At 42.2% G+C, this 23927-nt stretch overlaps 1 protein-coding gene across 1 annotated transcript in view; it reads left to right on the top strand.

Annotated features, from left to right (window-relative positions):
• mertka (c-mer proto-oncogene tyrosine kinase a) overlaps window positions 1–15373 on the top strand; it is a 412118-nt gene extending 396745 nt beyond the window's left edge. Inside the window, exon 20 of the transcript XR_014602146.1 lies at window positions 15290–15373. The gene's annotated coding sequence lies outside the window, so the exon portion shown is untranslated. The remainder of the gene's footprint in view (window positions 1–15289) is intronic.
• The last annotated feature ends 8554 nt before the right edge of the window (window positions 15374–23927 follow it).

Here is a 23927-nt window from a genome sequence, read left to right on the forward strand (position 1 = left end):
GTTATTGACGTCATTTTCAGCCAGTATAAATGAACATTGAGACATCAGGGCTGTTGTAGGAAACAGAATGTTCCATTCTATTCTATTTCTACACAATGTCATCTGTGATACGGTGAAATTAATCCTGTTTCTCATCTCTGTTTCTCACACTTTTTATTCCCTCTTTAGTTGTTTTACAACGGTGTCAGAAATATCAGATCTACAAAAGCTCACGACGCGTCGCATAACCATCGCGTCATAAGCTTAAAGGGATAGTTCACCCCAAACAAAATACAAATTATATCGATTAGTCACCGCATGGAGACTTGAATTCATAGATATTTTTTTTGTTTTTGTCGCATTCCTAAGCCAATAATTTGATGATCAGCGGACCGGTAGGCAGCGGTTCCGGTAGGAGACACAAAGGAGACTCTTTGTGTCTCCTACAGGAACTGTACTGCCGTTCATCAAATTATTGGCTTAGGAATGTGACAAAAACAAAACAATATCCATGAATTCAAGTCTCCATGGGGTGACTAATCGATTGGAGAAAAAAAAAGTAATTTTGGGGGTGAACTATCCCTTTAAATATCTGCTATTTCCGGCCGTGTGACAGTCGAAATCTGGGCTTTATTGAGCAACCCGGGGATGAGAATCATTTATTGGCAGTCTTGTTCCGCAGTCCCAACCCCTGTCAACAAACAAGTAGGGATCCCAGCGGGGGCTCCATCGGCTCCCTGGCGAGCAGAGCGCCTTCCCTCGAACCGTAGGTCCTCATCCTCATGGATCGGCTCAGTGTGAAACCCCTCTATGGAGATAGATCTGTTTCTGGGTTTGTGCGGTGGGCAGCGCCGGCAGCCAGCTGTCTCTGTGATTTAACCCATTCAAACCCGGGGAAACGCATCTGTGTAACCGTGTATAATCCATTATTTTATACTTTGGGCTATTCAAAAAAATAGCAGATCTACAAGCTCGTAGCGTGGCACCGAGTGCCGCGCTACGAGCTTGCAAATCTGCAAAAAAAAAAAAATCGGGAAAAATCTTTGAATATACATATTTTTAAAGCAAACATTTTTTACTCAAATCTTTGCTTCTGGGGGGGGAAAGATGTTTTCAGATGGGGGTCCGTGGCCAAATACATATCATTTTGGTGGCTCCTTGACATGGAAAATATGAGCACCACTGATATACTGTAGGTTTTTCAGAAAACTGTTAGGATTTAGAAGACATTTGTAGAATCCCCCAGAAGCAAAGATTTGAGTTACAAATGTTCGCTTTAAAAATCGATATATTCAAAGATTTGCACAAATGTTCATGATCTTTCAAAAAAATTGCAGATCTACAAGCTCATAGCGCGGCACTCGGTGCCGCGCTATGAGCTTGTAAATCTGCTATTTTTTAAAATAGCCAAATAAATCTTAAAAAATGCCACAGACGCGTTTCCCGGTCTTAAGGGGTTAACAGCACGTGTAAATCAGGACCCAGCCTCTGGTCCAGCAGCCAGCCTCATTTCAATCTCTCCACAAATCACAACTCACAGCCAGCATAAGGGGAAGGAGAAGAGGGGGGGAGAGCTATAAATGCGTCCCCAAAATAATCATCCTCCCAGACGCCCTTTCTTATGCCTTCATTTATTAAGTAGATGAGCAGGGATCTGACGTCCATCATAAAATGACACAGAAGATATAGGTTCTGGTCCAGCCCAGACGACAGTCATTTTGTGGCATGCCCTGATTGTCATACATTGTTTTAACCCATTAAGACCGGGAACGCATCTGTGTGTCATTTTTTGATTTATTTGGCTATTCAAAAATAGCAGATATACAAGCTCGTAGCGCGGCACGAGTGCCGCGCTACGAGCTTGTAGATCTGCTATTTTTGAAAAATCGTGCAAATCTGTGCAAATCTTTGAATATATAAAATGTTCAAGCAAACATTTTTAACTCCGTTACTACTTCTGGGGGTCCCTGGAACAAAACATTTTGATATGGGGGCCCACGGCCAAATACATAACATTTTTGATAACCACTTATATTATAGCAACATACCTTTTTTTTTCTAAAAACTGACATTTGTAGAATCCCCAGAAGTAAAGATTTTAGTTACAAAGGTTCGCTTTAAACAATGTTATATTCAAAGATTAGCACAAACTTTCCACGATTTTTCCCAAAAAAAATGCAGATCTACAAGCTCATGAGCTTGTAGATCTGATATTTTTGAATAGCCAAAGAAATCTAAAAATGACAGAGACGCGTTCCCGGTCTAAAAGGGTTAATTTGCAAGGCCAGCATATAGCATTGGGGGGGAAACATTGTCTGAGAAATATTTGCAGTGGTTTGTTTACAAAACACCAAGAGACTGACTTTTAGCTGTACTTTAAACACATGAAAGAGCAGGAGGTTTCCAAAAAAACTCCGGCCTGCATGGGAAAGGACTTTTATTTATGATGTGTGAAAGGAGGTTATTGAATTAGCATATCTCTTTCCGTCAGCCAAACCTATGTTGAACCAGATATTAGAGGGTGAACCGGTGCCAAGGTGCAGACAACGTGATGATTCACTACAAACAGATTAATTCAGTGCTCTGTTGAGGGACTCATGGAGCATCCCCGGGAGAAAACAGACTCTGAAGGCCATGCATGCATACAAACAGACACACACACACACACACACACACACACACACACATATGCGCCTGCACACGTACGCACACGCCCGTACACGCACACGCACTTTATCGCAGAGGTATAAAGGAAGTTTGAATGTTATCAACTTTACCAGATGGTGGGACGTACAGTACATTAACCCATTTACACCGGGAACGCATCTGTGTGTAATTTTTAGATTTTAGATCTTTGGGCTATTAAAAAATAGCAGATCTACAAGCATACATAGCACGGCACCGAGTGCCGCGCTACGTATGCTTGTAGATCTGCAAAAAATGTTTTTTAATTGTGAGAATTTGTGCAAATCTTTTGAATATATATATACAGATTCAAACATTTGAGTTAAAAATGTATATATACAGTATATTCAAAGATTTGCACACATTAAATCGAGAAAATGTGCAGATTCTACCAGATTCTTGCAGATCTACAAGCTCGTAGCGCGGCACCGCGCTATGAGCTTGTAGCCCAAAGAAATCTAAAAAATCAAAAAATGTAATAAAAAGAAAACTACAAATCTAAAACAATTACACACAGATGCGTTCCCGGTCTAAATGGGTTAAGCTTAGTCCTACAGTAGGTGTCAGTTTTATCAATGCAATTTCACTTTTTAAGTATGAAAGGAGAGCACTCAAGGACATGGCATAATGTGTATTACTTTCTGTTCTATAATTCCCAAAACCTTTGGACTAAATACAATGCACTGCATGTGTAGATTATTTCATTTGGAACGATTATTGAAAAAATGTGCTAATGCTTTTCATACAGCAGGGACTCAAGCTGGATATATAGGTATTTCTTCAGGCGAGGCCGGTGCACACACTGGTACACATTGTATGGATGGTTATGAATTCCAAACATTAGGCAGGGCGTTCATCAGTATTCTTAAGGAACAGCCTCCAGCATTAATGAATTCATGCAACCATCCACCTTTGTCAAATGGCCTGTAATAGAAGTCTTCCTGTGTCCATGAATGGTCCGTTATGGATTTATTCAGATGGGGTTGAAATGAAGTTACCCGGCATTGCAAATCAGCAAGGCTGATAGAGTATGTAAAGACTGCTCTGCTTCTGAATGCTTTTCTGCGGACGTGTCCATCGCGCGTGATTCGATTTTGTTGGTTCCCAAAAGCCACGTCAGGTCAGAAGCCCATCTCTCCTGTTTCCTTAGAGCAGAGGTCTTCAACAGGGGGTCCGGGACCCCTAGGGGGTCCTCAGAGTTACTACAGGGGGTCCCGCCAAATCTTTGTGTGATATGATTTTTTTTTTTGCATTAACCACTTGAACCCTTGTATCCCTTTTCTGAGGAGAACTTTAGCCAAAAATAGCCGATCTACAAGCTCACAACGCCTCGCGCTGCGAGGCGTTGTGAGCTTGTAGATCTGCTATTTTTGGCAAAGAATAGGTGTGTAGAGGGAAAAAAGAGCAGCAAAAGTTGATCTGAAACACAATTTTATACAATATAGAGGGGGTCCCTGCTTCATCTCTCTCTCAGCTAGGGGGTCCTTGGCCTGAAAACGTTGAAGACCCCTGCATTAGAGTAGTGCTTCTCAAACATGTTCATGTCAAGGACCCCCCAAAAGGCTATGTATTTGGCCGCGGACCCCCATCTGAAAATGCTTTGTACCAGGGACCCCACCCCAGAAGAGAACATTTGTTAAAAAGAAAACCCAAACATTTTCGATATTTGTTCAAATATTTCAAAAATAGCAGATCTACAAGCTCACAGCGCGGCGAGCTTGTAGATCTGCTATTTTTGAATAGCCACCATATAAATGGATAAAGTGGTTGAGATGATTGTGATGCTACTTTTGCCGGGGACCCCCTGGACATGACGCTAGTACTGTACGCCAGAGGGACTTACCCCTCTGTCCAACCCTTGATGAGTGCCAAGCAGGGAAGCACTGGGTATCCATTTTTATAGCGTTTGGTGTGACTCGGTCGGGGATCGAACCCCTGGCCTCCTACTCTCAGGTCTCAGGGGGACTAACGACACTGAGCTGGTGGTGGGATCTCTAGCCCGATTCATACTTGGTCGTACAACATTGTGGCGTACTGAAAGTAGCAGACATACAAGCTCACAATGCATTGCATCCACGTTGCATCTCGTTGATCTGATTTTCAGCATGCACCAACACCATCGCATGACGGGGCATAAATCCACCATACTGTTTGTCTATTCAGGGTTTCCCATACATAGACTGGACTCCCAGGATCATTTCTGTTAGGTTCAAGAAGGTCTTGATCCAGTTACAGTTTTTATCTTTTAGCTTTATTGATCCATCTGTAGATTGATGCTATAGCGGTAAGCAGGTGAAGTGTTTAGTTCAATACAAAAATATTAACTCGCTCTCTAGTCAAATCAGATGTTGAATAACACATTAATCTGACCCCATCCACCAACAAAGAAGTACTTGGTGTGGGACACGTGGTACAGTATGTGGACATTTTACTTTTTAAATATCAACTTTTCATAGAGTAAAACACACTCTTTAGTTTATAAATGAGAGGTCTCTGTCGTGAAGAAGAGATCTTTTTTATCTGAATGGAAGTACCTGCGATGCCACTCAGCCATGACTACACGGTGCTATAAATTAGATAGAGGGCAGAGGAGGCAGAGGCAGTCACTCTGCAGGCCACCGTGTTAAAGTGTTAATTACAAACAGAATTCACAATGCATCTCTAGGTGAGCTTTTTTGAAAATACTAGAGTGCTTTGCTGGATCCTTTTAAGGCCAAGGAGGTAATGTAAAACCACAGCCACCTGGAAAAGATCCAGGACCGTTATTCAATATCAAAGTCAGCCGAGCCCATACAGTACTTGCCCATATACAGTATCGCCACACCTACTGTAAGTGCAATACATATATATATATATATTACATATAACATTAGCGCCAATGAACAAGACAACATAGTGAGACCATAAAGTTGTTACATTAGTATGTTTTGACATGTTGTGGCTGCTAATCTAGAAGATTGTCTATATCCATTATGATACATCAAGCAGGGGTCTGCAGTGCTAAAAATGTCAACATCCTGTCCCTTACAAAAGCCAGAAAAATGTAATATTATCGATGTACTGTACCAGAGAACAAGCCAAGACCACCAACATTTCAGTATGACATGATAAAAGTCTGCTAAAATGCTAAATCACACTGTCCTATGGATAATAGCATAATCACATTATCAATGTAAAACAGCCTGTCACAGCCTGACGTAGTTATTATAATTTTTTTCATCGTATCATTATTATTTCCGCCCCAAATTAGTCGTTATGCCTAATACCAATTCCTTCATGTGGGCCTATTCCTTGTCATTGCTGTCCCCTACTGGTTGGTCTTGGGGGGATGTACACATCCATGCGACTCCTCTGATACACATGACGTCGCCAGCCACTTATTTTAAAACCTGAGAGTGAGGAGTTTCACCGGGAGGACGTAGCGCATGCGGAGGAACACGCTAATTCTTCCCAGTTCCAACTGAACAGGTGCCCAGGCCAACCTGTAGGAGTCTTTGTGCAGTGAGAGTGATCACCTTCACCACCCAGCTTCACAACCGCAAACACAGGCAATTGTTTTAGTGATGGCACTATAACACGCCACTTCACCTTTTGGTCTATAACTCTTGAACTGTAGGTTCTGTAGGTTTTACAGTCAAACACCTCCCCATACAGGCCACACCCATTTCTGCCTGACAATATTTTCCGCCATTTTGCTACAGTTTGCCACAGTTTCTGCGTACTACTCAAACACATTTTGTCCAAACCTCACGCAAATCGGTAACCTTATCTCTGTAGTAGTGTGTTCAAGTCCGATTTTTCCGATTCCATAAGGATTGACAGCGTCCGATCACCGGGAAACTTTGCTCACACCCCGCGAGTAGGCCAAGGAAGAACACATTTTTCCAATCGGCCTCATTGTGGCACTATAACAGGTTTCTTAACGTTTTGGCCTATAACTATTGAACCATACACTGTACAATAAATCGTTCTTTTAACTTGGATAGCCTTGATCATGCTGCAACTCTGAAAAGTTTTAACTCCCCAATTAGCCAATTCTTGCCTGACTCCATTCTCCGCCATTTTGTGTTCAAAACACACTTTTTACTCCTGTAGATTGTGTTCAAAACTCACACAAAAAGGCATTATTGGTACACACTATCTTGTGATCAAGATGTAGCAGACACACTTTTCATATTGACTTCCAAAGTTTGCTGGCCCTGGGCAGCCAACCCGGCCTGGCAAAGATAATAATAATAAGATGTATTTGATCCTGCAGGGGAAATTCAGTTTTCAGCTTCACCCAGTTGATTGCTCCTCAGACATGAGCGCGGGGGGGGGGGGGGGGGGGGGCAGTTAGGGGTTAAGTGTCTCGGGGACACCTCGACACATTGAGATCTGCACTCAGTGGAGCACACACTTTTCTGGGCTATGAGCCAATGCAGGTCGATGCTAAACGTTCTCCGTTACCTTTTATATTGAGGTCAGATGGGTTCACATATATACCATCGCTGCTCTCGTAGATTCCGGAGCCGACAAGAGAACGATCAACTGAAGATTCCCTATAGCTTCGTCTCTACTGACAAGAGCCATGAACTTGTGTGTCACCCACGTTCCTTAGACAGTTTTGATGCAGATTTCTGGTAATCATTCGAAACATCTTGATGGAGAATCCTCATGTCTGGCGCGACCAGCGTTTTCCTATCGCTTCGCAGTAGCGGGGGCGGGTCCAGGAGGACAGTACTCCGCGGTGGAAAATAATGCTCGGCACTGGCATTGCCTAAGGGGGGGGGCGATAATTTACGATTCTGTGCCTATCGGTACATAACTTGGACGGGCCTGAGTACGCTCAAGCGAACTTCGCAACTTTCAGCACGGCAACTCGCCCGCTTTAGTGCGCTCAGTGGTGCTTCTCGTGGCTCAAGTTCGCTTGAGACTGCGCCCCTCGGTCGCGGTCCAAAACTATACTTTATCGGCGAAAAAAAGTAGTCCGTGGTTGTTGGAAAAAGCAATGTCTTTAACGAGAGTCGAACCCGGGAGGTGCGGGTTGGGAGTATAGTGATTAACGAGGCAAGCCACTGAGAGCGTTGCTGAGATTGGGTATTTGGGCCTGAGATCTAACCTGATCTAACCTCTGTCCCTCCAAAGTATTGTACGCATGGACTTCAAGGCAGTCTTCAGTAAGTTGCATGGTGTTTCCCTTCCACCTCACAGGCTGTATGTATGACTGTGCCATCAACCACCTGCCTGGAGCCATGCCTCCCAAGGGATGCCCTTATTCTCTTTCACCTGCAGGCAATGAACAAGTACAGTACATCCAAGTACAAGCCACTGGCCACAGGCGTTATCTGCCCATCGTCCTCCCCTACTGATGCTGGCTTCTTTTTTTGTCACCAAGAAGGACGGGTCCTTAAAGGCTACATGTTGATTATCAAGGTTTGAATGATGTTACAGTCAAGAACCGTTGACACGGTGGCGCAGTCGGTAGTGCTGTCACCTCACAGCTAGAAGTTCCTGGGTTTTATTCCCGCCGGGGACGCTGTGGGCACTGGGCGTGTCTTCTCCTCCGCGTCACCAGCGCTCATACTGGGGTTGGCGAAAGGGCCTACTCTGTGTGGAGTTTGCATGTTCTCCCCGTTGTCTACTAGGGTAGTTAATACCCTCACAAAAACATGTAGTAATCCTGGTCACTATACTGCCTCCCCCTGGCCAGCCGGGGCACCTGATGGATGGGAAGGGAACTGGTTGGAATAACGTGTTCCTTCCACGCGCTACGTCCAACCAGGGAAACTGCCCCGTCAGGTGACAAGAAGGTCAGTTGGCTCTCATGCATTGAAGGAGGCATGAGCTCGGCCCTGGGCTCCCTAGGCTGGTGGGGGGAGTGTAGTGCCCAGAATCACTTAGAAAAAATTGCCACCAGGTGAAAAAAAAGGGTTACAAAATCGTGGGATAAAGAATTTAGAAAAAAAAATAAATAACCGTTATCCCTTGTCGCGCATGTCGCAATATTCAAACAGCTACAGTATAGGGGTGCTCGTCTTCACTAAAGTCGACCTCCGTAATGCCTATCATCTTGTGAGGAGCAGACAGGGGGATGAGTGGAAGACGGCTTTCAACACACCGATGGGGTACTATAAAAATGTGGTATAAAGTACCATTTGTCACTCCGTTAAGGAACACAGAAACCACGTCAGGCAGGTTCTCCAGTGGCTCCTGGAGAATCATGTCTTTGTAAAGGATTCACCAGAGTGTTATTTTTGGGTTTCATGCTAGTTCGAACATTCTTTTTTTACCATAGGTTTATTCGCAACTATACTGTTGCCCCCCACTCAGAGCCTAGACCTCTTCTTAAGGTACCTTTTTGATGGAATCCTCAGGCAGAGGAGGCTTTTTCTAAGCTCAAGCAATGCTTCACCACTGCACATGTCCTAAGTGCCCCTCACCCCTTTCTGCAGTTGAAGTTCCAGTTGAAGTGGATGACTCAGAGACAGAGGTCCAAGGTACAAGGACAACCAGGTTCACCCATGCGCCTACTTCTCACACCACCTGTCTCTCCGATCTCCTACAGCATAAGAGATTGGGAACTGCTGGCAGTCGAGTTGGCTCTCGAGAGGTTGCGGCACTGGTTTGAAGGAACAACTGTCCTTTCATTGTTTGGATCCCAAAACATATTAAGTTGGCTAGACACCTTAATATCATCAAGCTCGAGGGTCCCTGTTTTGTCACACGTACATTTCTCCCTGTCTTATCGCCCAATAGATGAGGCACCGTTCCCAGAGACTATTCTGCCACCAAAAGCTATACTTAGTTGTGAGTGGGTGTCGCACAAAGAAAATAGCTGATCTACGGTAACACCTACTGTACATACCATTGATTTTGCCCTGTTAATGAAGTTGCCCACAGCCAAGGAGACAGCAGAATTGGTAATCACGTATGTCTTTAAGTTTCATGGTTTACCCCAAGACATTTTAGGGGTCCACAGTTCTCCACCCACATCCTGGAAAAAGATGTTTCCCTAGATTGAATATGTGCATACCCACTATACTCACTATATCTACTGGTCTTTCCCCTTTGCAGTGATGTATAGGCTACCAGCCCCCACTGCCTGCTCAGGAGGAGGACGTGACAGTACCTTCATTCCAGGCCTTTGTTTGCCGGTGTCAGCGAAAACCAGAACCAGGCTCGGCTCTGCCTGTTGCAGTCGGTGGCCTACTCAAGAAGCAGGCCGACAGCCGATCTGCAGCCCCCTACTACCACGCGACATACTAAAGCCTATACAACTTGTGCTATAGCCACGCCCCCCTTCTGTGGCCAGCGCGGAAGTGCCTCTGCCTACAACATGAGCCAGGTGAGGCACCACGGACGTTTGCCCCAACTGAGCGTTTGCCCCAATTGCCACTAAAAGTGGCTACTGACCAATCACAGCGCGTCCTTGCACAAGCATATTGGCCAATCACAGCGCGTCCTTGCACAAGTGGTATAGGTTTTGGGATCACGCCTTTCCCAGGTCCAAAACATGTGATGCATTCACTCGGCTTTTCATGTCTTGTCTAGCCTAGTCTAGTCAAGCTTGTTGTGCACAGTGTCCTCTCCCTATACCCTCCAAGCCCTCTCCTCCTTGAGTCATGAGGGTGGAGAGGCATTCACGGCCAGGAAGTCGTTGAAGCTCCGCCACAGAGCCAAGGGTCTCCAGTACCTTGCAGTAGGAGGGTTTTGGACCAGAGAAGAGGAGTTGGATTCTGGGCAGGTTCATCGTGGATCGTTCCCTAACCAGGGAGTTTCACCATGACCATCCCGGTGCTTTGGATAGGATGCCATGAGGCGTCTGTATTGGGATGTAGCATCCCCATATCCTGCCACATCTTCCTTCTCTGAGGGAGCTAGCTTCTTTTACAAAGCCTGACCTAGTTCTTCTTAGTGTGGTTGTGGTTGTGTCTTTCTGGAGCTGCTCCGTGCTAAAGTGACCACCTGCAAACAATCACCTGCCCCCTCAAGTCAGTATCCCAATTTAAGGCAAACCTTTATACAAAGGGACATTAACGTCACCTTCTTGGTTCTGCACACTGGGAGCATAGCCGTGGGAGGTAGGGGTGCTGAGGGGGCTGCAGCACCCCCTAAAAACAATAATTATAATAATAAAAAAAATAATAAAAATACAAATTATTAAAAATAATATTAAAAAAATGTTTGCATATTTTTGCCTGTTGTTGTTGGTCGTTATTTGGGGGGGATTTAGTGCAATATGTGTTCTGGACCGAATTAACCGAATTAAAATAACAAAAACCTCCCAAAAAAGTAACAAATCCATTAAAAAAAAGGCACACACACAGCACCCGAAATCTAAAACGTCTACCCACGGCCCTGACTGGGAGACAAACAGCAAGCATATGAATAAACACTACATGTTTGGATGGTTGAACCGTTGTCAAACAATAGCTTCAAGGTAAATAACAGAAGACATATCACACGTCATTTTATGATCTCTCTTTAACAATATGCACACACTGACAGTGCGGTAAGTATGAGCTGTTATTGCAGGGCTGTTATTGCAAGCCTGTCATCTCACATTTCAATGCCACAGGGCCATTCATATTTTCCCCAGTATCATGTCAGTTCTGAATTAGCTGTCAAACATGATCTCCAGAACAAAGCCCCAAACAGACATAGGCCTGCATACATACTGTATGTTTTTCAAAAGATATAGTACAGTGGGTTTACTTCCATGCACACCAAGTTGAAAACGTACCCCAAAAATTGTCGAAAGGCATTAAATAACATACCTTACGTTGAAATAAAAATTAATTGCCTCTTAAATGATCTCCTAAAAGTCATTTATAGTGTATAAAGTAGAATTAATGGCGTACATGAGCAAGAAGTGGAAAATTCTAACGCTGCCATTTTGAGTTCTGCATTTCTGAAGTACTTTAACCCTTTAAGACCTGAAGCCAAATCCACAAAATAATGTCTTCTAAATCCCAACAGTATTCTGAAAAACGTATGTTTCTATATCAGTGGTGCTCCAACTTTTTCATGTCAAGGACCCCCAAAATAATATGTATTTGGCCGCCGACCCCATCTCAAAAAATGTTGTTCCAGGGACCCCCAGAAACAAAGATTTGAGTTACAAATGTTCGCTTTAAAACAATATCTATTGAAAGATTTGCACACATTATCATGATTTTTCAAAAATAGCAGATCTACAAGCTCGTAGCGCGGCACTCGGTGCCGCGCTATGAGCTTGTATATCTGCTATTTTTGAATAGCACAAGTGTAAAATAATGCTTTTTAGCTCAAATCAAAAAGTGACACAGATGCGTACCAAGTCTTAAAGGGTTAATAATATTCCCACTGCAACATGATGTACTGGTTAGAAATATTTTTCGGTGTAAATGATCAAAGAGCTTGCATTATACACGTGAGTGCAAGCTATGCAATGTGGTGTGTTTTTTCCCCCTGATGTTAACGGGCTGTTTACAAAACACCAGTGCAGTGATGATGGAAGATACAACATTTAACAGTACATTTGCACTGCAGAAGAATGCAGTTTTAAATATAAATGGTTCTGGTTCAGACACAGTGTCTGACTGTCCCAAGGGCTCAACAATACATTCATTAATTCCCTAACACTATAACAATAACATTAATTAGCACAGTACAACACAACTATTTGAAACAAGGTTTGAGCACTTAGGCAAAAAATGCTGTAATATATGTATTCATCTGAATAAACAGGGAGGAGGAAAGGCTAAACCTTTCCACCACAAAGAAAGTGGAATGCAATTTTCAGTATCTAAGAACAAAGATGCCATTTTCCGAATACTGTAATGACTCCAAATGACTGTGCTGTTCTTCGTGCCCTCTCTCTCTCTCTCTGAAGTAAAAGCTGTCTGACTGCCAATTAGTCTAATTAAGATTCAAAGATTGCTCTGGTGGCTTCTTGCGCAAAATACTAGATAATGGGGGAGTTTGACCCGACAAAAATACACTCATATCAGCTTTGAAATCAACACAAATAATTAGTACAATAATTAGTTTGACTCTGGTATGAAAGACTGATATGTGGAGACGAACTAAATTATAGCAATGTCGCAGACACTAACTGTTGTGGAATTCTGGATCAATCAGCAATCGATGAGGCACGTAGGAGTCGAGACAATATTCTAGAATCTAGGTGGTGGTTATGCTTCATGTACAATGGTCAGAAGTACATTAACCTATTAAGACCGGGAACGCATCTGTGTCATTTTAGATGTCTTTAGGCTATTCAAAATAGGCTAATATTAAGAAATTGGAAGAGCTCATGTACACCAGGGCTGGCAGAGTGGACCCAACTTATGACTGAGACCGCTTCTTATGAATACTTGATTGCCAGAAAAAATAATGTTAAAGGGAAGTTTCATCTAGTGTGGGACTACTTCTTTTTGTACATAAAAGGTTTGCTGCATTGATCATATGTTGAAACAGATCGCGATTGATGTGTAATCAAAAATCACAAAGGGGAGGTAGGGGGTGTTGTCCGCTTAGCCTAGTTGTGTTATGACTGCCTGTGTTAGGAAGTTGTTGTATTTAATTTATGTTGTTTGTTTTTATGTTTATTTATTTTTTATTTTTTGTATTTTTATTTTTTGTATTATTTGTATTGTCTGTACTGTTGTGTTGTTGGTTTTGTCTGTTATGTTTTGTCATGTTTATTTGTTGGAAAAAAGAATAAATACTTTAATTACAAAAAAAAAAAAAAAAAAATAGCATATATACAAGCTCATAGCACGGCACCGAGTGCCGCGCTACGAGCTTGTAGATCTGCTATTTTTGTAAAATCGTGAAAATTTGTGCAAATCTTTGAATATATATATATATTTTAAAACGTTGGGATTTGGAAAACTTGTTTTTTTATCGGCCTCAGGTCTTAATGGGTTAACACTCATGTCAGTGGTACGGTAGTTCTGCCTGGAGCACAGGGCAGAGATCATAGTTATACCGTTAGCTGCTTCAAGGGCAAACTGAACAAGATAGGCTGTACCAAAAACAATGCCTATTAGGCCTATAGCGGAGACATCTAGGCTCTTACAAACTGTCAAATATCATAACGTATTGTAGAAGTACTATAAGTGATGGCAAAATATTAAAGGTTAGATACAAGCAGCCATAATAATTTCTTCCTCACTAACGTCGTTGACAAGAATTAGTTACTTTGAAATTGTTTGTGACATGTGGCGTTCGCAGATATTCAAAAATGATTTACGCCTACATAAAGAGCAAAAGCAATAAATCCTGAGGAACAACGGATTGACGTTCCTGGAACTGTACATGGCGCCGTCACAGATTTGAGAAACGACTGACAGCTGTTAGCACATAACCCTGTAATGATGGACGACAGCAGCATGCCTGCCTGACACTAATAAAAAAGATATGGTATAGATAGTATTTGTAGTATTTTAGAGGCCCCATAGTTGCATTACTGTATGTAAATGTAAAGTTGCATTGTAGTTGCAGTTCCATTACATTGAGTAAAATATATGGTTAGAATATTGCAGGCCAGCAGTGTAGAAAATCCGTCTGAAGAAGGTGAACCCGAGCTGACAAGTGACAGGCATATCTTATGAATAAAACATAATATCCCCCGAAAAAGAATATGTTAGCAAATTCTTTATATTATTTTAGGTGCATCATGATGCAACAGGTGTAACAGACTTTTTCTATGTGTTTGTGTGTGGGTGAGGAGGGGGAGGGGGAGTGGGTCCCCCCAGTCTACTGTATTCAGCCTTTCCAATTGTTAATAGAATAAGAAGTGTCATTCACATAACTGTAGTAGCTCTTGTGGTGGCCTTGGCGGCCAGCTTGAACCCACTTGCATTTTTCTTAACTTGTTCAGGGGCCAGGGCACACATTTGTCCCTTTTTGTCTCCGCCAGGAGACTATGTTTTCGTCCTTCCGTGTGTCCACCAAGCTAACATTGGTCAAGCTTCACGTGACACGTGACAATATGTTGAAAGGGTGTGCTTTGATTGGCTAGCGAGACGCATGATGAAATAGAGCCCTATAAATAGGTGTGTCACTTCCAAAGACTATTTATGTCTTTCGAAGTGAGGTAAGACAGGATTAATCAGGAACCGGAGGAGTGTCAGACACGTGTCAGACGAGGCTCCCAGAAGAAACACATCTCCCCCGTTCAGGCTCTCAGCGAGTTCAAGGCCATGGAATCCTAAAAAGAGCATCACGAAAACGCAAGCAAAACAAAACACGATGATGATGATGATGATGATGATGATGACAACAAAAATTAAAAGAAGTTTGAAAACTCCCTTTTTACTTTGTGTTAACCCGCCTCCATTTGCCCTGTGTGGGCTTGGTGACACCTCAGGAGGACTTGAGTACCTGCTAACTGCCACACTACGGCTCCCATGAACTCTCTAGGTCAATGGGCAGGCCAGCACATGCCCAACACTATTTTTTTTTACTTTCCCTTTTTACTACTGGCGGAGACCTGTCCTCCGAGGAGCACATTTTCTAGTCTTTTCTTTCTTTTCTCTTTTGACAGATTATGAAAGTGCAGATCGTAAAGCTTTCAAATGACGCGGTCATTGACATCTGAAAGTAGCTGAAGAAGAGATACTTATTTGAATACTGTTAACCCTTAAAGGGATAGTTCACCCAAAAAAAACACTTTTTTTCTATCGATTAGTCACCCCATGGAGACTTGAATTCATTGATTTATTTTGTTTTTGTCGCATTCCTAAGCCAATCATTTGATGACCAGCGGACCGGTAGGAGACACAAAGAGTCTCCTTTGTAGAAAAAAATGTCATTTTGTGGGTGAACTATCCCTTTAAATCAAGAACCTGCTGGATTATTCGCCACTACAACTTGTGTAATGGGAAATAAACAAACAAGTAATAAAAAGAAAAAGCCCATTTCCTTGATTTGCACCATTTCATCGTTTGCCAACTTTTGGCACATTCCATCAGACTCAGTCGCTCTAAAGCTAAAAATAGGCAGATTGTTAGACTGTAGGAAAAGTCCAACGGCCTCTCTGCCCTGCGGAGCTTTAAGCGAGGTCCAGTGATGTAAGGTAGAGAGAGGGCTTACTGAGTTAAATGAGGCTGTTCTGGCCCTGCTGACACGGCTGGATCGTCTCCAGAGAACATAGCCCTTTCCCACAGATGCCTCTTACACCCCATAGCTCTCCCTCTCTATACCGAGCACCGACAGAGACTAATGTCGCAACATTAGGCTCTCTGCACCACTTTACATTTGACTGCAGCGTTGCCATTTGTTTTCTGCCGTTGATAACATGGCCATTCGTTACGGGTTGTTGCTGTTAGGTTGTCGTAGGCAGAACACGACGAGGGGGAACGGACATTGCAATCACTTTGCTTTAGCGACGTGAATCCTTCATTTGATATTCATTGGCTGGCAAAGTGTTTTCAGGAACATAACCAAAGTAAACACACTGGTCAATACAACAAGGCATAGTCACAAATTTGTCAGCGGCGCTCCGGAGTAATTACAGCTATAAGGGTTTGCAGCCAAGTTGGCAGTATTAAGAAAATGCATGAGTATGTGAGAATACTGTTGCTTTGCGTAAGCAAATTGATTGATTGATTGATTGAATATTTTATTAGGCAAAAAATGTAAAACAACACATTTACATTTAAAATACTTTGTCTAACAGGTCCGTTCATAAAAGTCCTTGCGGACTTGTTTCCAATGAGGTCCTTGGTATTCAATTCATAGACATATATAGTGGCACCACAGTTCGAATATCATTACACAAAGAAAATAAAAATCACACCTGTGTGAAGGTAGCGGCGCCTTTGATATATTCTGTCATAGATATGTGTTTCTACTAGAGAAACAATATTAAATCTCTGTAAATTTATTTCAAGGCTTCCAGTGGCACTATGCCATTGGAAGCGAATCACCAAATGCATTCCAAGGTAAGTGGCAAAAACTGATCTGTCATAGCTGTCGTTGACGGACCTGACCAATCAGAACGTTGACGGACCTGACCAATCAGAACCTTGGCGAGCCTGACCAATCAGAACGTTGACGCAAAAGCCAGGTATAGAGGGCTAATATCCGCTCTATACCTAAAGGTATAGAGCGGCTAGCGCCGCTAAAAATAAAACAGCAACAATATATATATATATATATATATATATATATGTATATATACAGTATGTATATATACATATACATATATATATATATATATATATATATATATATATATATATACATATATACATATATACATATATATACATATATACATATATATACATATATACATATATATACATATATATATATATATATATATATATATATATATATATATATATATATATATATACATACTGTATATATATATACATATATATATATATATATATATATATATATATATATATATATATATATATATATATATATATATATATATACATACTGTATATATACATATATGGCAAAAACAAAGCTATAAGCCCATCTATTTTGCGCGTGGTACATATTAAAAAGGAATAGTGACTCCTTGGATTGATGTTGACTGGTCAATTCGCAGTCAATTCAAATTTCAATTCAATCCAATTTTATTTAAGTGTCGAATCACAACAAGTTGTCTCAAGACACTTTACATGCAGAGAACAGACCCGACATTGTCCCTCCCTGAGCAAGCAATTTTGCGAAAAACTCAGAAAAACTCAGAAAAACTCCCCCTTAACTGGAAGAAACGTTAGGCAGACCCAGTCTCTAGGGTGGGAGGCCATCTGCCTCGACCGTGTCGGGGAGAAAGATAAGAGAGTGAGAGAGGGAGATACAAGTAGTAGCAATAACAACTAGAAAAAGGGCTAGTGTGGGCCACCAATGTTCGGAATTCGCCAATCAGTCTGGAATGTGAAAAATCGGACAGATTGGATGGATCCGTCTTGATCACTTGACTAAAGAGATACAGTAATAAGTACCGATTTGCGTGACATTTGGACAACATTTGTAGGAGTAATATTAAACAAATAGTTTTACAAAAAAATGGCCTTCTGGTGGCGCTATAATGTTGAAAGGGTGGCATTTGTTCCACAACGTAGTGCGAATGTGCGTGCAAAGTTTCACCACGATCGGACGCTGCGTTCATGATTTGTGGCACTTTGTGCAAAATCTGGCACTCTAGATGTCAATCTTAGCCAATCAAGATGGACTATGAAAAATCAAACAGATCCATCTTGATCACATGACTATAGAGATCATGTGTACCGATTTGTGTAACATTTGGATCAAATCTGAAGGAGTAATATCCAAAAATGTGTTTTACATAAGTCGGTCTCCTGGTGGCGCTATAAAACGCAATGTGGAAAAATGCAGGGCAAAGGTTTTTCCTTCGACTCTAGGGAGTGCCCATACAAAGTTTTACTCGGTGCAGTTATAGGTAAAAACACGAATCGGCCTGGTATAGCGCCACCATGAGGCTGATTTGAAAAAGTCCAATTGTCAGCCTCAGATCTATCTCTCAATATTCTGTTCTGAATTACACTTCATGTATGTATGTCAACTTCCATCAAACATTGGCAGCTATACTTTCTCTTGGGAGATTACTTTTGAACTGACCTTCAAATAAGAGGCCAGGTCTTGTATTCATAAGTGCAAGGTGGATACGCCAGCGAACGCCGCCTGCCAGTTCTCCTTGACATCATAGGACTCCTTATTCTGCAGAGATTCTCATGAATATTCACAACCAGAGGATGGACCTAACTGTTGACATAGCAATTCAGTGAATGGCTCACATATCATGCACATCTATCAAAAAACGTGGTTCGTTTATGGACGTTCATTAGTGATTTGACATAAAAGAGAAGGGTGTGCTCACATTCTGAGCTACAGGCTGGAAAACAGATGTTCCTATAAGGTTTGCTGTCAGGTTTCTTTGTGAAGCACCTCATCTTTATTGACTGAGTGTTACGCTTTATTTGGCCACCAGTTGCTCATTGTGAATCTCATTTCCATAAATGAATTCTCAGTCCTTGCATAATTGACACACACCCGCCTGTTCCCACACACCAGTTGGCGAAACAGACCACCAGCTCCATTCGGACTCCCGTCATCATGACTCGCATCATATCTCCCTTCTCTCCGACCTCGGTTTCCTGTATCTCCACACCAGTGGTTCTCAATTGTTTTTCATGTCAAGGACCCTCAAAATGATATGTATTTGGCCGTGGACCCCCATTTCAAATATTTTGTTCCAGGGAATCGCTTGAAAAAATATATATATATTCAAAGGTTTGCACAAGTGTTGAGCTTGTATATCTGCTATTTTTGAATAGCCAAAGTATGAAAGGTTAAAGTGGTTAAAGTTATTGTGATGCTGTATTAACACATTTTGCTGGGACCCCCTGGAGCCCCCCCAAGGACCCCTGGGGGTCCCCGGACCCCACTTTGAGAGCCAATGCTCTGTCACTCTATCTAAAAAAACTGACAGCTGAACTTGCCAAAACATTGTCTTAAAAAATAATAAACCACAAAAAGTAATGTCTTAAGGCTGAGATAGGCAGCCTTAAGGGTCTCTGTCTCTACCCAAAACAACCCCACAAATGTATTTATTGATTTGATCATAATGACATTCAAATTTTGGAAAGTAAAAGAAAGTAAAATGCCTATTTTCTTTTTGTAGTTTCCCTTTTTTTCTATGCCAAATGCATGAATGAATGACAGAATGACAGATGCAACCCATGCTATCAAACATGTCAGGCTAATTCAGAATAATTTTCCTCAGCTGGGTGACAAATTCTGTCTTCCCTCTCTCTGCACTATGCCTCACCGAGGAGTGCAGGCATGCATACCAAGTAGAGGGAAGCTTTAGCTTGGCTTGCCATGGAGTGACTCCCTCGTTCCCCATCACACCCTGCACACAAACACACACACACACACACACACACACACACACACACACACCCTCCACCCCTTACTCCCACTCCACCACCACTCCCTGACATGAAAGGGCACGTCCTCGGAGGTTTGCACCCACCCTGCCCCCTCTGTCCCCATTGAGTCTTGGTGTCCCGAGAGCCACCGCGGCGGTAGGCTGCAGGACGAAAGACAGTAAAGATCTGCATTTATTTATTTTCTATCGTGAAAATTGTGCAAATGTTTGAACATGTATATACTGTATATATATATATCTTTCTAAAGGGAACATTTTGTAACTCAAATCTTTGCTTCTGGGGAGGTCCCTGGAACAACATATTTTGAGATGGGGGTCCGCGGCCAAATACATATCATTTTGAGGGTCCTTTGACATGAAAAAAATGTTTAGGATTTATTAGACATTTGACATTTTCACGATAAAAAAAAAAAATAGCAGATAGTGCCGCATTATGAGCTTGTACAGTAGATCTACTATTGTTTTTGAATAGCTAAAGAAATCTGAAAACGACACAGATGCGTTCCCGATCTTAACGGGTTAACCTGCAAGACGTTAGGTGAAACGCTACTCATTTCCAACCATAAAGTTTGGAGTACGTTGCGTTATTGTTTCCTGTTCATGGTGAAAAAGCAGGATCTCTGATAATGCTGAGACAGGAGGGGAGGAAGAGATGCTATAGCACTAACCTCACTTGAGCCAGCCATGCTCCACTTCCATCGGGCTGAGATTTAAGGGAACCACGGGATGCCTCTGAATAATTGATATCAAAACTTACAGTAACTATGGGAGAGAAAGTTGTGAGCTGGCAATCAATAGCCACACGTTGATACTGTAAAGTCGACGCGCTGGTTCTGTGCCAAAGTACTGCAGGCGAAAATCAAAGCCATGATTCACAGGGAGGTCCCTATAGGCAGTCACTCAATCTTCCTATACTTACAGCGTTCAGAGTTTCAGGGAGGATTTTAACCATTCGGACAGTACCCGGTTAGCACAACGCTCTAAGGGGACATTAAATACTGTACATCAAACATTACATCACTAATGTTAGCAGAGAGCTCTAGAGTTAAAGGGATAGTTCACCCCCAAAATTACTTTTTGTCTCCGCCAGGCTGAAAGGCATGGCGAGAGAGTATGTTTTACCCCCTGTCCGTCCGTGTGTCTGTGCGTCCATCTGTCTGTGAACAGCTAATCTCCGGCACCGTTGGCCCGGTTAGTGCGAAACTGTGCACACACACACTCCCTGGATGCCAATTCAGAACCTCTACCTCAAATTGTTTACATGGGCCTGTTATAGCGCCACCAGGAGGCCGATTTGTGCAAAACTATTTTTTTAATATTACTCCTACAGATTGTATCCAAACATCATGCAAATCAGTACACAGTAACTCCATAGGCATGTGATCATCACGGATCTGTCATATTTTCCATATTCCATCCTGATTGGCTAAGGTTGGCTCCCAAAGTTTGCAGGATTGGTCCGTTTTGAACAAAATGCCTCAAATCATGAATGCAGTGTCCCATTGCCGTGATAGGCCTAAGAAGAAATTTCACCCTTTTCACTTTGGCCTATTATAGCGCCACCAGGAGGCCACAATAACGTACTGTACCTGACCTGGCGGAGACCTGTGCTCCGAGGAGCACCTTTTCTAGTTTTCTATCGATTACACACCCCTAAGAGACTATTTAGTTTTTGTCGCATTCCTAAGCCAACCGGAACCCTTGCTCTTCATCAAATTATTGGCTTAGGAATGCGACAAAAACAAAAAAAGATCCATGAATTCAAGTCTCTATGGTGTGATTAATGGATAGAAAATAAGATTTCTTTTGGGTGAACTATCCCTTTAAAGGTCTCTCTGACCTCATTGGTGAGAGCAGAATGTTATTCTTTGATTGTACAAAATGCTGATTTAATGCACTCTGATTATGAAGGGTGACGGAGCATGATGTGAGAATTAATGAAACATTCTGTAATTAACTCTGTGGCAAAACACAGGGGGAAAACATCCTCATTATGAAGGAACTTCAATTCATGTGTCCCAAAACTTTATAACCATTTGAACTTGAGGCGGTGGAAGACAGGAGAGACTATAATAAGAAAAGTCGGTGACAAAGGGTGGACAGCTGAAGCACAAGAGCACAGAGTTATAGTTGGACCTGAACGGTGAGTGATTGAATAAGATCACAGCCAGGCGGTACAAAGTGCCCCGGCCTTCCTCTCCAACTTGGCAACTGAACTCCTGATCTGTTGTGAGCTCTGGAGATTAACCCGTTAAGACCGGGAACGCATCCGTGTGTCATTTTTTGATTTCTTTGGCAATTCAAAAATAGCTACAAGCTCATATGCTGCACTATGAGTTTGTAGATCTGCTATTTTTTTTGGAAAAATCTTGGAAATTTTGTGCAAATCTTTGAATGTATATATATATTTTAAAGTGAACATTTATAACTCACATCTTTGCTTCTGGGGGGATTCTACAAATGTCTTCTAAATCCTAACAGTTTAAAAAAAAAAAAAAAACTGTTGCTATAATATCAGTGGTTCTCAAACTTTTTCATGTCAAGGACCATCCAAAATGATATGTATTTGGCCTTGGACCCCCCATCTGTTCCAGGGACCCTCAGAAGTTGTAACATGAGTAAAAAATGTTCGCTTAAAAATGTATATATTCACAGATTTGCAAAAAAATCATAATTTTTCAAAAAATAGCAGATCTACAAGTTCATAGCACTATGAGCTTGTAGATCTGCTATTTTTGAATAGCCCAAAGAAATAAAAAAATGACACACAGATATGCGTTCGCCGGTCTTAAAGGGTTAATCAAGTTCTCCCTTCGTCCCTGCAACCGCATCGAATATTAGCACGGTCCTCCCGACAACAACGCATTCAATTCAAACACCAAAGTCTTTATTTCTGTTTTGATGAACGTGAGAGCCCATCCAACAACACGCTCTCTCTATAATTGTGCTCAGAGTTGAATAAGAGCGAGGTGCATTATAATAGAGGACGAGTAGAGACGTCTATATCGGCCTGCCTCGACCGTTGAGCCTCGGGCAGATGATCAGATGTGTCACAGAGGGCAGACGAGGGGACGAAAAGTAATCAGAAAACCACACACGCTGTCACCGCGGCGTAGGGTGGAAAAAAAACGTCCCTCTCCAGTACTATTTCATAGCAGAGACGGGTGGGTGAACTCATTAGGAAAGTGAATATCAGAGCATGTGAGATGTTAATCCATTAAGACCGGGAAAGTATCTGTGTCATTTTAATTGATGATTTCTTCGGGCTATTCAAAAATAGCAAGATCTACAAGCTCATAGCGCGGCACCGAGTGCCGCGTTATGAGCTTGTAGATCTGCTATTTTTGAAAAATCTTGAACATTTGTGCAAATATTTGAATGTATTTCTTTTTTAAAAGGGAACATTTGTAACTCAAATCTTTGCTTCATGGGGGGTCCCTGGAACAAGATATTTTGAGATGGGGGTCCGCGGCCGAATACATATAATTTTGGGGTCCCCTTGACATGAAAAAGTTTGAGCACCACTGATATAGAAACATATGTTTTACAAAAAACTGTTAGAATCCCCCAGAAGCCAAGATTTGAGTCACAAAAGTTTGCTTTAAAAATATTATATTCAAAGATTTGCAAAAATGTTCCTGATTTTTCAAAAATAGCGGATCTACAAGATCCGAGCTTGTATACTACGAGCTTGAATATCTGCTATTTTTGAATAGCCAAAGAAATCTAAAAATTATTCTTTCTCGGTCTAAATGGGTTAATCGGTGTCACAACAACGGGCCTCACCTACACTGCCACGTGCCCAGGCTGGAGAAACGGTCGGTGGTGGTAGCGTGGCGGCGACGGTGCATGCCGAGTCTGCCACGGGGGAGGAGGGCATTAAAGCACGGTAACCATGGCGATGCCCGGTACCTGACAAGGTTAGCTAGTCATGTTTGACAAGGTGGCGGGGCTGCTGCATTATGCAGACAAGAGGGGGTTCCACGTTTCTGCTGACAGCTGTGTCTGTGGCTGTATCGGGCCTGACAACCTCCTCCACGGGAATGTGAATAGTGTATATTGACCTCTCTAAAACAGGTACAGTAGTTGTTAGCATTGTGCTGCCTGCCTTAACCCTTTACGACCGGGAACGCATCCGTGTGTCATTTGTAGATTTCTTTGGGCTATTCACATTTTTTGGGAAAAATCGTAAAAATGTGTGCAAATCTTTGAATATATATATTTTTATTTGTAAATCAAATCTTTGCTTCTGGGGGATTCTACAAATGTCTTCTTTTTTTTATGTCAAGGACCCCCAAAATGATATGTATTTGGCCGCGGACCCCCATCTCAAAATATCTTGTGATAG

The sequence above is a fragment of the Gymnoscopelus microlampas genome (genome assembly GCF_963454915.1).
Source record: "Gymnoscopelus microlampas genome assembly, chromosome: 13".
Lineage (NCBI taxonomy): Eukaryota > Metazoa > Chordata > Actinopteri > Myctophiformes > Myctophidae > Gymnoscopelus > Gymnoscopelus microlampas.